The 14,454-nt window shown below is 39.8% G+C and overlaps 1 protein-coding gene across 27 annotated transcripts in view; it reads right to left on the bottom strand.

Annotated features, from left to right (window-relative positions):
- The window catches only part of RAB40AL (RAB40A like), a 417,954-nt gene extending 405,118 nt beyond the window's left edge, over positions 1 to 12,836 (bottom strand). For 7 of the 27 annotated variants that reach the window (XR_010154866.1, XR_010154867.1, XR_010154863.1 and 4 more), the window contains exon 1: positions 12,546 to 12,790. The gene's annotated coding sequence lies outside the window, so the exon portion shown is untranslated. Of the gene's footprint in view, positions 1 to 11,563; positions 11,633 to 12,545 lie in introns of all 27 variants that reach the window. The other 20 variants (XR_010154875.1, XM_063804824.1, XM_063804822.1 and 17 more) reach the window with 10 other exon arrangements.
- Between the last annotated feature and the right edge of the window lie 1,618 nt (positions 12,837 to 14,454).

The following is a 14,454-nucleotide window of genomic DNA, read 5'->3' as shown; positions in this document are numbered from 1 at the left end:
GCAAATGATCATTAGTGGCTAATATGAGTAACAATATGCCAATAAATTTGAAAATCTAAAAGAAATGAACGGATTTTAGACACATACAACCTACCAAGATTGAACCAGGAAGAAATCCAAAACCTGAACCGACACATAACAAGTAATGAGATTAACGCAGCTCCTCACCAGCAACGGAACAAAGATGGACAGCAAATGACTCTGACGAGTTGAGAGAAGGCTTCAGATGATCGAACTACTCCGAGCTAAAGGAGCACGTTTGAACCCATGGCAAAGAAGTTAAAAACCTTGAAAAAAAATTAGACGAATGGCTAACTAGAATAACCAATGCAGAGAAGTCCTTAAAGGACCTGATGGAGCTGAAAACCAAGGCACAAGAACTACGTGATGAATGCACAAGTCTCAGTGGCCAATTCGATCAACTGGAAGAAAGGGTATCAGTGATGGAAGACCAAATGAATGAAATGAAGTGAGAAGAGAAGTTTACAGAAAAAAGAATAAAAAGAAACGAACAAAGCCTCCAAGAAATATAGGACTATGTGAAAAGACCAAATCTACGTCTGATTAGTGTGCCTGAAAGTGACGGGGAGGATGGAACCAAGTTGGAAAACACTCTGCAGGATATTATTCAGGAGAACTTCCCCAATCTAGCAAGGCAGGCCAACATTCAAATTCAGGAAATACAGAGAATGCCACAAAGATACTCCTTGAGAAGAGCAACTCCAAGACACATAATTGTCAGATACACCAAAGTTGAAATGAAGGAAAAAATGTTAAGGGCAGAGAGAGAGAAAGGGCGGGTTACCCACAAAGGGAAGCCCATCAGACTAACAGCTGATTTCTCTGCAGAAACTCTACAAGCCAGAAGAGAGTGGGGGCCAATATTCAACATTCTTAAAGAAAAGAATTTTCAACCCAGAATGTCATATCCAGCCAAACTAAGCTTCATAAGTGAAGGAAAAATAAAATACTTTACAGACGAGCAAATGCTGGGAGATTTTGTCACCACCAGGCCTGCCCTACAAGAGCTCCTGAAGGAAGCACTAAACATGGAAAGGAACAACCAGTACCAGCCACTGCAAAAACATGCCAAATTGTAAAGACCATCGAGGCTAGGAAGAAACTGCATCAACTAACAAGCAAAATAACCAGCTAACATCATAATGACAGGATCAAATTCACACATAACAATATTAACCTTAAATGTAAATGGGCTAAATGCTCCAATTAAAAGACACAGACTGGCAAATTGGATAGAGAGTCAAGACCCATCAGTGTGCTGTATTCAGGAAACCCATCTCACGTGCAGAGACACAAAAAGGCTCAAAATAAAGGGATGGAGGAAGATCTACCAAGCAAATGGAAAACAAAAAAAGGCAGGGGTTGCAATCCTAGTCTCTGATAAAACAGACTTTAAACCAACAAAGATAAAAAGAGACAAAGAAGGCCATTACATAATGGTAAAGGGATCAATTCAACAAGAAGAGCTAAGTATCCTAAATATATATGCACCCAATACAAGAGCACCCAGATTCATAAAGTAAGTCCTTAGTGACCTACAAAGAGACTTAGACTCCCACACAATAATAATGGGAGACTTTAACACCCCACTGTCAACATTAGGCAGATAAACGAGACAGACAGTTCACAAGGATATCCAGGAATTGAACTCAGCTCTGCACCAAGTGGACCTAATAGACATCTACAGAACTCTGTACCCCAAATCAACAGAATATACATTCTTTTCAGCACCACATCACACTCATTCCAAAATTGACCACATAGTTGGAAGTAAAGCACTCCTCAGCAAATGTAAAAGAATAGAAATTATAACAAACTGTCTCTCAGACCACAGTGCAATCAAACTAGAACTCAGGATTAAGAAATTCACTCGAAACCACTCAACTACATGGAAACTGAACAACCTACTCTTGAATGACTACTAGGTACATAACAAAATGAAGGCAGAAATAAAGATGTTCCTTGAAACCAACAAGAACAAAGACACAACATACCAGAATCTCTGGGACACATTCAAAGCAGTGTGTAGAGGGAAATTTATAGCACTAGATGCCCACAAGAGAAAGCAGGAAAGATCTAAAATTGACACCCTAACATCATAATTAAAAGAACTAGAGAAGCAAGAGCAAACACATTCAAAAGCTAGCAGAAGGCAAGAAATAACTAAGATCAGAGCAGAACTGAAGGAAATAGAGACACAAAAAACCCTTCAAAAAATTAATGAATCCAGTCGCTGGTTTTTTGAAAAGATCAACAAAATTGATAGACTGCTAGCAAGACTAATAAAGAAGAAAAGAGAGAAGAATCAAATGGACACAATAAAAAATGATAAAGGGGATATCACCACCGATCCCACAGAAATACAAACTATCACCAGAGAATACTATAAACACCTCTATGAAATAAACTAGAAAATCTAGAAGAAATGGATAAATTCCTTGACACATACACCCTCCCAAGACTAAACCAGGAAGAAGTTGAATCTCTGAATAGACCAATAACAGGCTCTGAAATTGAGGCAATAGTTAATTGATAGCTTACCAACCAAAAAAGTCCAGGACCAGAAGGATTCGCAGCCGAATTCTACCAGAGGTACAAGGAGGAGCTGGTACCATTCCTTCTGAAACTATTCCAATCAATAGAAAAAGAGGGAATCCTCCCTAACTCATTTTATGAGGACAGCATCATCCTGATACCAAAGCCTGGCAGAGACACAACAAAAAAAGAGAATTCTAGACCAATATCCCTGATGAACATCGATGCAAAAATCCTCAATAAAATACTGGCAAACCAAATCCAGCAGCTCATCAAAAAGCTTATCCACCATGATCAAGTGGGCTTCATCCCTGGGATGCAAGCCTGGTTCAACATACACAAATCAATAAACGTAATCCAGCATATAAACAGAACCAATGACAAAAACCACATGATTATCTCAATAGATGCAGAAAAGGCCTTTGACAAAATTCAACAACCCTTCATACTAAAAACTCTCAATAAACTAGGTATTGATGGGACGTATCTCAAAATAATAAGAGCTATCTATGACAAACCCACAGCCAATATCATACCGAATGGGCAAAAACTGGAAGCATTCCCTTTGAAAACTGGCACAAGACAGGGATGCCCTCTCTCACCAGTCCTATTCAACATAGTGTTGGAAGTTCTGACCAGGGCAATCAGGCAGGAGAAGGAAATAAAGGGTATTCGATTAGGAAAAGAGGAAGTCAAATTGTCCCTGTTTGCAGATGACATGATTGTATATCTAGAAAACCCCATCATCTCAGCCCAAAAATCTCCATAAGCTGATAGGCAACTTCAGCAAAGTCTCAGTATACAAAATCAATGTGCAAAAATCACAAGCATTCTTATACACCAATAACAGACAAACAGTGAGCCAAATCATGAGTGAACTGCCATTCACAATTGCTTCAAAGAGAATAAAATACCTAGGAATCCAACTTACAAGGAACGTGAAGGACCTCTTCAAGGAGAACTACAAATCACTGCTCAATGAAATAAAAGAGGATACAAACAAATGGAAGAACATTCCATGCTCATGGGTAGGAAGAATCAATATCGTGAGAATGACCATACTGCCCAAGGTAATTTATAGATTCAATGCCATCCCCATCAAGCTACCAATGACTTTCTTCACAGAATTGGAAAAAACTACTTTAAAGTTCATATGGAACCAAAAAAGAGCCTGCATTGCCAAGTCAATCCTAAGCCAAAAGAACAAAGCTGGAGGCATCACGCTACCTGACTTCAAACTATACTACAAGGCTACAGTAACCAAAACAGCATGGTACTGGTACCAAAACAGAGATATAGACCAATGGAACACAACAGAGCCCTCAGAAATAATGCCACATATCTACAACCATCTGATCTTTGATGAACCTGACAAAAACAAGAAATGGGGAAATGATTCCCTACTTAATAAATGGCATTGGGAAAACTGGCTAGCCACATGTAGAAAGCTGAAACTGGATCCCTTCCTTACACCTTATACAAAAATTAATTCAAGATGGATTAAAGACTTAAATGTTAGACCTAAAACCATAAAAACCCTAGAAGAAAACCTAGGCTATACCATTCAGGACATAGGCATGGGCAAGGACTTCATGTCTAAAACACCAAAAGCAGTGGCAACAAAAGCCAAAATTGACAAATGGGATCTAATTAAACTAAAGAGCTTCTGCACAGCAAAAGAAACTACCATCAGAGTGAACAGGCAACCTACAGAATGGGAGAAAATTTTTGCAATCTACTCATCTGACAAAGGGCTAATATCCAGAACCTACAATGAATTCAAACAAATTTTCAAGAAAAAAACAAACAACCCCATCAAAAAGTGGGCAAAGGATATGAACAGACACTTCTCAGAAGAAGACATTTATGCAGCCAAAAGACACATGAAAAAATGCTCATCATCACTGGCCATCAGAGAAATGCAAATCAAAACCACAATGAGATACCATCTCACACCAGTTAGAATGGCAATCATTAAAAAGTCAGGAAACAACAGGTGCTGGAGAGGATGTGGAGGAATAGGAACACTTTTACACTGTTGGTGGGACTGTAAACTAGTTCCACCATTGTGGAAGTCAGTGTGGCGATTCCTCAGGGATCTAGAACTAGAAATACCATTTGACCCAGCCATCCCATTACTGGGTATATACCCAAAGGATTATAAATCATGCTGCTATAAAGACACATGCACACGTATGTTTATTGCGGCACTATTCACAATAGCGAAGACTTGGAGCCAACCCAAATGTCCAACAATGATAGACTGGATTAAGAAAATGTGGCACATATACACCATGGATTACTATGCAGCCACAAAAAATGATGAGTTCATGTCCTTTGCAGGGACATGGATGAAGCTGGAAACCATCATTCTCAGCAAACTATCGCAAGGACAAAAAACCAAACACCGCATGTTCTCACTCATAGGTGGGAATTGAACAATGAGAACACATGGACACAGGAAGGGGAACATCACACACCGGGGCCTGTTGTGGGCTGGGGGGAGAGGGGAGGGACAGCATTATGAGATATACCTAATGTTAAATGACGAATTAATGGGTGCAGCACACCAACATGGCACATGTATACATATGTAACTAATCTGCACGTTGTGCACATGTACCCTAAAACTTAAAGTAAAAAAAAAAGAAGAAAAAAACAAGTAATGAGATTAAAGCCATAGTAAAAAGTCTCCCCAGTGATACGGTTTGGCTCTTTGTCCCCACGCAAATCTCATCTTGTAGCTCCCATAATTCCCACATGTTGTGCGAGGGACCTGGGGGAAGATGTTTGAATTATGGGGATAGGTCTTTCTCATGCTGTTCTTGTCATAGTCAACCGGTCTCATGAGATCTGATGGTTTTAAAGATGGGAGTTTCTCTGCACAAGCTCTCTCTCTCTGTTTGCCTGCTGCCATTCATATAAGGTGTGGCTTGTATCTCCTTGCCTTCCACCATTATTGTGAGGTTTCCCCAGCCATGTGGAACTGTTAAGTCCAATTAAACCTCTTTCTTTTGTAAATTGCCCAGTCTCAGTCTGGGGTATGTCTTTATCAGCAGTGTGAAAACAGACTAATACACCCAGTAACGAAAAAGTCCAGGACCCCACGGCTTTACTGCTAAATTCTACCAAACATTTAAAGAGAACTAATACCCAAATCCTACTCAAACTATTCCAAAAAACAGAAGGAAGGAATACTGCCAAACTCATTCTATGAGGACAGTATTCTGATACCAAAACCAGACAAAAACACACTAAAAAAAAACTATAGGCCAATTTCTATGATGAATATTGATGCAAAAATCTTCAGCAAAATACCAGCAAAACCCAATTCAATGATACATCAAAAAGATCATTCATCATGACCAAGTGGGATTTATCTTTGGGATGCAAGGACAGTTTAACATATGCAAATCAATCAATGTGATATATCATGTCAACAGAAAGACAAAAACCATATGATCATTTCAATTGATGCTGGAAAAGCATTTGATAAAATTCAACATCCCTTTCTTGATAAAAACCCTAAAAAACTGGGGTAGAAGGAACATACCCCAACATAATAAAACCCATATTGACAGACCCACAGCTAGTATCATACTGAATGGGAAAAAAAATTGAAAGCCTTTTCTCTAAGATCTGGAACATAATATGGCCGGCCACTTTCACCAGTGTTATTTAATATAGTACTGGAGCTCTTAGCTAGAGCATCCAAAGAAGAGAAAGCTATAAAGTGCCTCTAAGTTGGAAAGGAAGAATTAAAATCATCCTTGTTTGCAGATGACATTATCTTATATTTGGAAAAACCTAGACTCCACCAAAAAACTATTCATACTAATAAATAAATTCAGTAAAGTTGCAGGATACAAAATCAACATGGAAAAATCAGTAGCATTTCTATATGCCAACAGTGAGCAATCTGAAAAAAAAAATAAAAATGTAATCCCATTTACAATAGCCACAAATGAAATAAAATACCTAGGAATTAACCAAAGAAGTGAAAGACCTCTATAATGAAAACCACAAAGGACTGATGAAATAAATTGAAGGGGACACCAGAAGATGGAAAAATATCCCTCGTTCAGGCATTGGAAAAATCAATATTGTTAAAATGCCCATACTACCCAAAGCAATCTACAGATTCAATGCAATTCCTATCAAAATACCAATGACAATCTTCATAGAAATAGAAAAAAAGTACCCTAAAAGGGATACAGAACCACAAAAGACCCAGAATAGCTAAAGCGATCCTGAGCAATAAGAACAAAAATGGAGGAATCACATTACCTGACTTCAAATTATACTGCAGAGCTATAGTAACCAAAACAGCATACTACTGTCATAAAAACAGACACATAGATGAATGGAACAGAATAGAGATCCCGGAAAGAAATCCATACGCCTACAGTGAAATCATTTTTGATAAAGGTGCCAAGAACATATACTGTAAAGACAGTACCTTCAATAAATGGTCCTGGGAAAACTGGATACCTATATGCAGAAGAATGAAACTAGACCCCTATCTCTCATCATGTACAAAAATCAAATCAAAATGGATTAAAGAATTAAATCTAAGACCTCAAACTATAAAACTACTACAAGAAAACTTTGGGAAAACTCTCCAGAACATCAGTCTGGGCAAAAATTTCTTGAGTAATACCCCACAAGCACAGGCAACCAGAGCAAAAATGGACAAATAGCATCACATCAAGTTAAAAGGCTTCTGCACAGCAGAGGAAACAATCAACAAAGTTAAGAAACAACCACAGAATGGGTAAAAATGTTTGCAAACTACCCATCTGACAAGGAATTAATAACCAGATGTATAAGTATCTCAAATAGTTCTATAGGAAAAAATATAATAATCTGAATTTAAAATGGGCAGGCCGGGCACGGTGGCTCATGTCTGTAATCCCAGTACCTTGGGAGGCCAAGGTGGGTGGATCACGAGGTCAAGAGATCGAGACCATCCTGGCCAAAATGGTGAAACCCCATCTCTACTAAAAATACAAAAATTAGCTGGGCGTGGTGGCATGCGCCTGTAGTCCCAGCTACTCGGGAGGCTGAGGCAGGAGAATCGCTTGAACCCAGGAGGTGGAGGTTGCAGTGAGCCGAGATTGCGCCACTGCACTCCAGCCTGCCGACAGAGCAAGACTCCGTCTAAAAAAATATATATATATATATATATCTGAATAGACATTTCTCAAAGGAAGACATACAAATGACAAACAGGCATATATAGGTGCTCAACGTAATGAATCATCAGAGAAATGCAAATCAAAACTACAATGAGATATCATCCCTTCTCAGTTAAAATGGCTTATGTCCAAAAGACGGGCAATAACAAATGCAGGTGAAGATGTGGAGAAAAAAGAACCCTCGTACACTGTTGGTGGGAACGTAAATTACTACAACCATTGTAGAGAACAGTTTGGAGGTTCCTCAGAAAACTGAAAATAGAGCTACCCATGTGATCCAGCAATTCTACTCTGGATATATACCCAAAAGAAAGGAAATCAGTATATTGAAGAGACATCTGCACTCCCATGTTTGTTGCCACTCTGTTCACAATAGACAAGAGATGGAAGAAGCCTGTGTCCATCAACAGATGAATGGATAAAGAAAATGTGATACTTATACACGATGGAGTACTACTCAGCCATAAAAAATAATGAGATCCAGTCATTTGCAAAAACATGGATGGAACTGGCGATCATTATGTTAAGTGAAGTAAGCCAGATATAGAAGGAGAAACCTTGCATGTTCTTATTTATTTGTGGGGTCTAAAAATCAAAACAATTTAACCTGTGGAGATAGAGAGTAGAAGGATGGTTACCAGAGGCTGGGAAAGGAATTGGGGAGGGTTGGGGAGAGATGGGGATGGTTAACCAGTACAAAAAATAGAATGAAACGGACCTAGTATTTGATAGCACAACAGGGTGACTATAGTCAATAATAACTTAATTGTATATTTTAAAACAACTAAAAGAGTATAATTGGATTTTTTGTAACAGAAAGGATAAATTCTTGAGGAGATACCCATTTTCCACGATGTGATTAATATGCATTACATGCCTGTATCAAAACGTCCCATGTACCCCATAAATACATACACCTACTGTATACCCACAAAAAATAAAAATAAAATAAACAATTATTTTAAAAAGAAGAGTAATTGAACCTCTGATTATAAAATTTCAAGTTTTATGCAATTACCAGGCTCTACCATCTTAACAAGCCCTGTTTTGGGGCAAAGTGTATAATAATAAATTAGATCTAGATTATATCATCTTTTGAATTGAGGGTGCTTTTTGTGTGCCATAATTCTCTTCTCTTTTTGTATTGGGAGAAATATTAAATAGGTGGAAACCAACCCAGATCCTGAACTTAAATCATGTAGGACTTTGGTCATTGAAAACATAAACCATTAATAGCTGCTGGCCAGGCGCAGTGGCTCACGTCTGTAATCCCAGCACTTTGGGAGGCTGAGGCGGGCGGATCACAAGGTCAGGAGATCCAGACCATCCTGACTAACACGGTGAAACCCCGTCTCTACTAAAAATACAAAAAATCAGCCGGGCGAGGTGGCGGGCGCCTGTAGTCCCAGCTACTCGGGAGGCCGAGGCAAGAGAATCGCTTGAACCTGGGAGGCAGAGGTTGCAGTGAGCCAAGATTGCACCACTGCACTCCAGCCTGGGCGACGGGGCGAGACTTCGTCTCAAAAAAAAAAAAAAATAGCTGTTATACTATTGAGATGTTCTGATCCCACATCAGGATTGTAAATCCCTATGGTTGATATGAACTCTAAGATATGATCATGCTGTTATCCCTAGGGTAACTTGTTCTATTGATCAAATTGCTTGGGTCAATAAATTATAAAACACTTTTATGAATAACTAGTCTAGTCCAGGTTTTAATCATTCAGAGGTTGTACGGTGCTCTGAAGTTACCCCAACTGAAATTTTTAGCCCAGTAGATTAAATATTATTCCTTTAAATAGTTAATGTTTTTTGTGTGTGGCCTAATTAAGCTCCATTGGGTCGTCTTGTTTTATCGCCGCATGAGAATCACTAAAGTTAGAGACTGACCATACCAAGCACTGACGAGGTTGTGGAGGATGAAGCTCTGCTGAGACAATGAAAAATGGTACAACCACTTTGAAAACAGTTTGGCAGTTTCTTACAATGTTAGTCTTACATCTATAACATGTTCCAGCCACTGCAATCCTAAGTATTTACCCTAGAGAAAGAAAGCACATTTCTCTGTAAAGACTCATACACAAGATCCCCTAAATTGAATACAACCCAAATATCCATTAGCAAGTGAATGGACAAAACGAATTGTAGTATATCCTATACTGTAATGCTACTCTGTAATAAAAAAAAAAAACTATTGAAATAGGCAATAAAATGGACAAATCTAAAAATACATAGAGTGAATGAAAGAAGCCAGATCCCTAAAAAATAAAAATAAAAAAAAACCTCTATGATTATTTTTAAATAAATGAAATCTAATCTATAATGACAAAAGTGCTGTATTTGTCTGGAGACAGGACAGTGGGAGGAATGGGTAGGCTGGGTACAACAGAACTGAAAATGTTATGTCCTGGAAAATAATAACAATGATATATAAGCCTATACGGTTCCTTTAGGGGACATGGCAGGGTATCATTAGAATAGGGCAAACTAGATACTGAAGGACCAAGAGGGCAGAGTAGGAGATATCAGCCTTCATCACCCCCTGCCACAAAAAAACAAGTGTAGACAGCTATCCACAAACTAAAGTATTCATGGGAGGGCTCAGGGGCCCATTTAAGAATCTGCAGCAACACAGTAGGAAAAAAAATGGGGAATATCCACACAGAAAATATTGCTGGTGAGATCAGTATACTTGAGGTGCCAGGAGATGTCTAGGAGCAAAGAAGAAAGGCAAAGGCTATTGCTATTAGCCATGTGGCAGGAATCACCATGGTCCCCAGCAGTCTGCTCTGGAGAGGACACTGGCATCTTTTGCCACTGAGATAACCAACAGCCATTCCTGCCCAAGGAACCCCAGAGAGGGAGAAGTGGCTGCACACTTCTCATCTCAAGAAGCAGCAGCTATTATACCACTCTGGGACCAGAGGTGCCACCTGTCCCAATGCTGCATGTGTCACTGACCCCCCCAAGCTACAACTACTCTGTAAATACCCATACTCCAGACCCCAGCTCTGTGCCTGACTGTGCCTGCCCATGCCTCAGACACCAGAGCCACTGCCATAGAGACCTAGCAAAACACCTTCACTCTTCAGATAACTCCCTGAGAAAACATACCAATTAGAGGAACTAGGCTGGGATCCGGGCCCCTAAGCCAAGGTCACTTTGCACATGTCTGTACTCCAGACACCAGATTAACATCCATTGAAGGCTAGCCCATACTCCAGACCCTGGATAGGAAGAATAATCTCTAGTGTTCTATAGCATTATACTAAATTATCAAACAATAATTTAATGTATTTTTCAAATAGCTAGAAGAGAAAATGTTGAATGTTACCAGCACATATAAATGATAAAGATTTGAGATGATGGATATGCTAACTACCCTGATTTTATCACTACACATTGTATACATGTATTGAAATATCACAGTGTACCCCCATAAATATGTACAATAATCATGTGTCCATATATAATAAAATATACATTTTTCAAAGTAAGACATACAAGTGGCCAACAGATATGTGAAAAAATTCTCAATATCACTAATTGTCAGGGAAATGCACATTAAAACCATAACAAGATATCACCTCACACTTGTTAGGATGGCCATTATTTAAAAAAACAAAAGATGGTAAGTGTTCACAAGGATGTGGAAAAAAATGGAACCCTTGTACAATACTGGGAATGTAAATTTATACAGATATTACAGAAACAGTATGGTCATTCCTGAAAAAAACTAAAAATAGAATTACCAAATGATCCAGCAGTCCCTCTTCTGAGTATATATCCAAAGGAAATGAAATTAGTACCTCAAACAGATGTATGTACTCCCATGTTCACTGCAGCATTATTCACAATAGCCAGGGTATGGAATCAACCTAAGTATCCATCAACAGATGAATAAAGAAAATGTCATACATGCACACAATGGCGTACTATTCAGCTTTTTGAAAAAAGAAGGAAATCCTGTCATTTGTGACAACATGGATGAACCTGGAGGACATTAAGTGAAATAAGCCAGGCACAGCAAGACAAATACCACGTAATCTCACTTGTATATGGAATCTAAATAAGTTGAACTCATAGAAGCAGAGAGTAGAACAGTAATTACCAGACAGAGGCTGGGGAGGGGTTTGGGGAGATGTTGGTCAATGGATACAAAATTTCAGTTAGAGAGGAGGGATAAATTCAAGGGATCTATTGTACATCATAGTGACCATGGTTAATAAAAATATATTGTACACTTGAAAACTGCTAAATGGGTAGATTTTAAGTGTTCACCACAAAAAAAGTACATTAGGTAATGCATAGGTTTATTAGCTTGATTCAGCCATTCTACAATGTATAAAATATATCAAAACATCATACGACTTTTTAATTGACACTTTATAAGTTATAGTTCATAAACAAATTTATTATACAACAGATATGGGAGAATGCATATTATAATCTCAAATTGGTAGGAAGGCCTTCTAACTAACTTTATATTTCAACATTCATTTGATAGTGTTGATGGGAATCACTGGTTATTATTTATGCAGTCAGAAATATATATATAAACTTATCATAAATGCATGTTAAACATAAAGTTTCTCCCTTGTCTATACTGTAAGAAAGTTTGAAACAGAACAAGAAGAGGCCTGACTTCATACAGGCATTCTTGATCCTGCAATAACCACAGGGCTATCGTCTTGCACCTATGTTATCACTGAAGGTTTCAGCAATCCTGTGGGTGAGCATTTTTATTTCCATTTTACAGAGTGGGAAACTGGGCTCAGAGAGGGTCTTTACCTGTCTCATCCTCCCGCGTCCCGCCTTTACAGGGAAAGTAGCCCCGGGACACCTTGGAGCAGGACACCACACTCACTGGGGCCAGAAGAGACCCACCTCTCTCTCCTTCACGAAACAGCCAGAGCGCCGATCCCCAAAGTGGGAACGAGGGGACGTCGATCTGGGGTCCTTTCGTCTCCCTAAACCCCACGGAGATTCAGGCCACACTGCTGGGCACTCACAACCTCCACTGAGTCCAAACGCCTGAAGGCGGTTCTCCCCAGGCCAAATTGGTCTCAATAAAAAGTCGTCACCGTCGCTAATATGACGTCAGGTTACTATGGCAACCGCGTAGCACTGGCTTGTCTTCCACACCTGAAAATGACTATGCACAACCCGCTCCTCCATCCCCAGCCTATCCCTTAAAGCAAAACACCTTCATTCTTCAGATAACTCCCTGAGAAAACATACCAATTAGAGGCTGTGATCCGGGCAATTTTCAAGACTCTCTACTCATTATGGTAGAGGAAAGGAAGTCCATGTTGTCAGGAATTTTGCTTTAAAAGTGACCTAAGGGGGCCGGGCGCGGTGGCTCATGCCTGTAATCCCAGTACTTTGGGAGGGCGAGGCGGGAGGATCACGAGGTCAGAAGATCGACACCATCCTGACTAACACGGTGAAACCCCATCTCTACTAAAAATACAAAAAATTAGCCGGGCGTGGTGGCGAGCGCCTGTAGTCCCAGCTGCTCAGGAGACTGAGGCAGTAGAACGGCGTGAACCCGGGAGGCGGAGCTTGCAGTGAGCCGAGATTCTCAAAAAAAAAAAAAAAAAGTGACCTTAGAGGAGTATCATCAGTACACAGAAGCCCAGAGAGGTGTCCTAGGACTCTGGGAGATGAGCTAGCCCTCTGAGGAGGAACATGTACAAGTCACACACTATACTAGGCAGCTGGTTATCTGTGGCAGAAAACAGATTGTTTATAATCAAGTGACTGAATGATCTAGAAACACAAAAACTGTCATTTGAGTAATAATACAGTTATTTCAGGGAGGCCGGACTAGAATAATATAATCATTTAGTAGGCAGGAATCCAGTCAATTAAAACACACAGTAGTTTGCCTTAAGGAAATTTTTTTTTTTTTTTTGAGACGGAGTCTCTCTCTATCGCCCAGGTTGGAGTGCATGGCGCAATCTCAGCTCACTGCAACCTCTGCCTCCCAGGTTCAAGCGATTCTCCTGCCTCAGCCTCCCGAGTAGCTGGGATTACAGGCGCTTACCACCACACCCAGCTAATTTTTATATTTTTAGTAGAGACAGGGTTTCACCATGTTAGTCAAGCTGGCCTCGATCTCCTGACCTCGTGATCCACCCGCCTCGGCCTCCCAAAGTGCTGGGATTACAGGCGTGAGCCACCGCACCCAGCCCTGCCTTAAGGAAATTCTTATCCTTCATTCCTGGTATGTTTTTCCATGTGGAAAATACATCCATGACAAAAATACATGTAGCCTCTACACACTCACTCCTCTCTACGGCAGGAATGACTTATCCGATTGGAGAATCTGGAAGGAGACACATGATACTCTGCCCAAGCCCTCTCCCTTCAACTTCTTGGTAGTAAGCTGCCCTTCAGGAGGCACTTGTTCAGCTTTGCCTTCAGGGATGGGACTTAAAATAGGCCCACAGGTTTACTCCTCTAACTGTGTCTCACTGACTCTACAATTATTCCTATAGTTCTTGATTCACAATGCTTAATTCTTTAAGGGGCCCCCAAAATACTCTTCTGCTTCTAGTCTGAGCTCTAAACCAACTGAGAAACATAGGAAAAGAATAAGGAGAAACATATATTGACTTTATCTCTTATAAGGTGATATTGGAGAATGTGACTTAGATTTGCTGTCACGTGGGCTTACTATGAGTAAGTTCTAGAA

The sequence above is a fragment of the Pan troglodytes genome, chromosome X (genome assembly GCF_028858775.2).
Source record: "Pan troglodytes isolate AG18354 chromosome X, NHGRI_mPanTro3-v2.0_pri, whole genome shotgun sequence".
NCBI lineage: Eukaryota > Metazoa > Chordata > Mammalia > Primates > Hominidae > Pan > Pan troglodytes.
The sequence above is the reverse complement of the archived record's forward strand: the minus strand, read 5'-3'. Positions and strand labels throughout refer to the sequence as shown.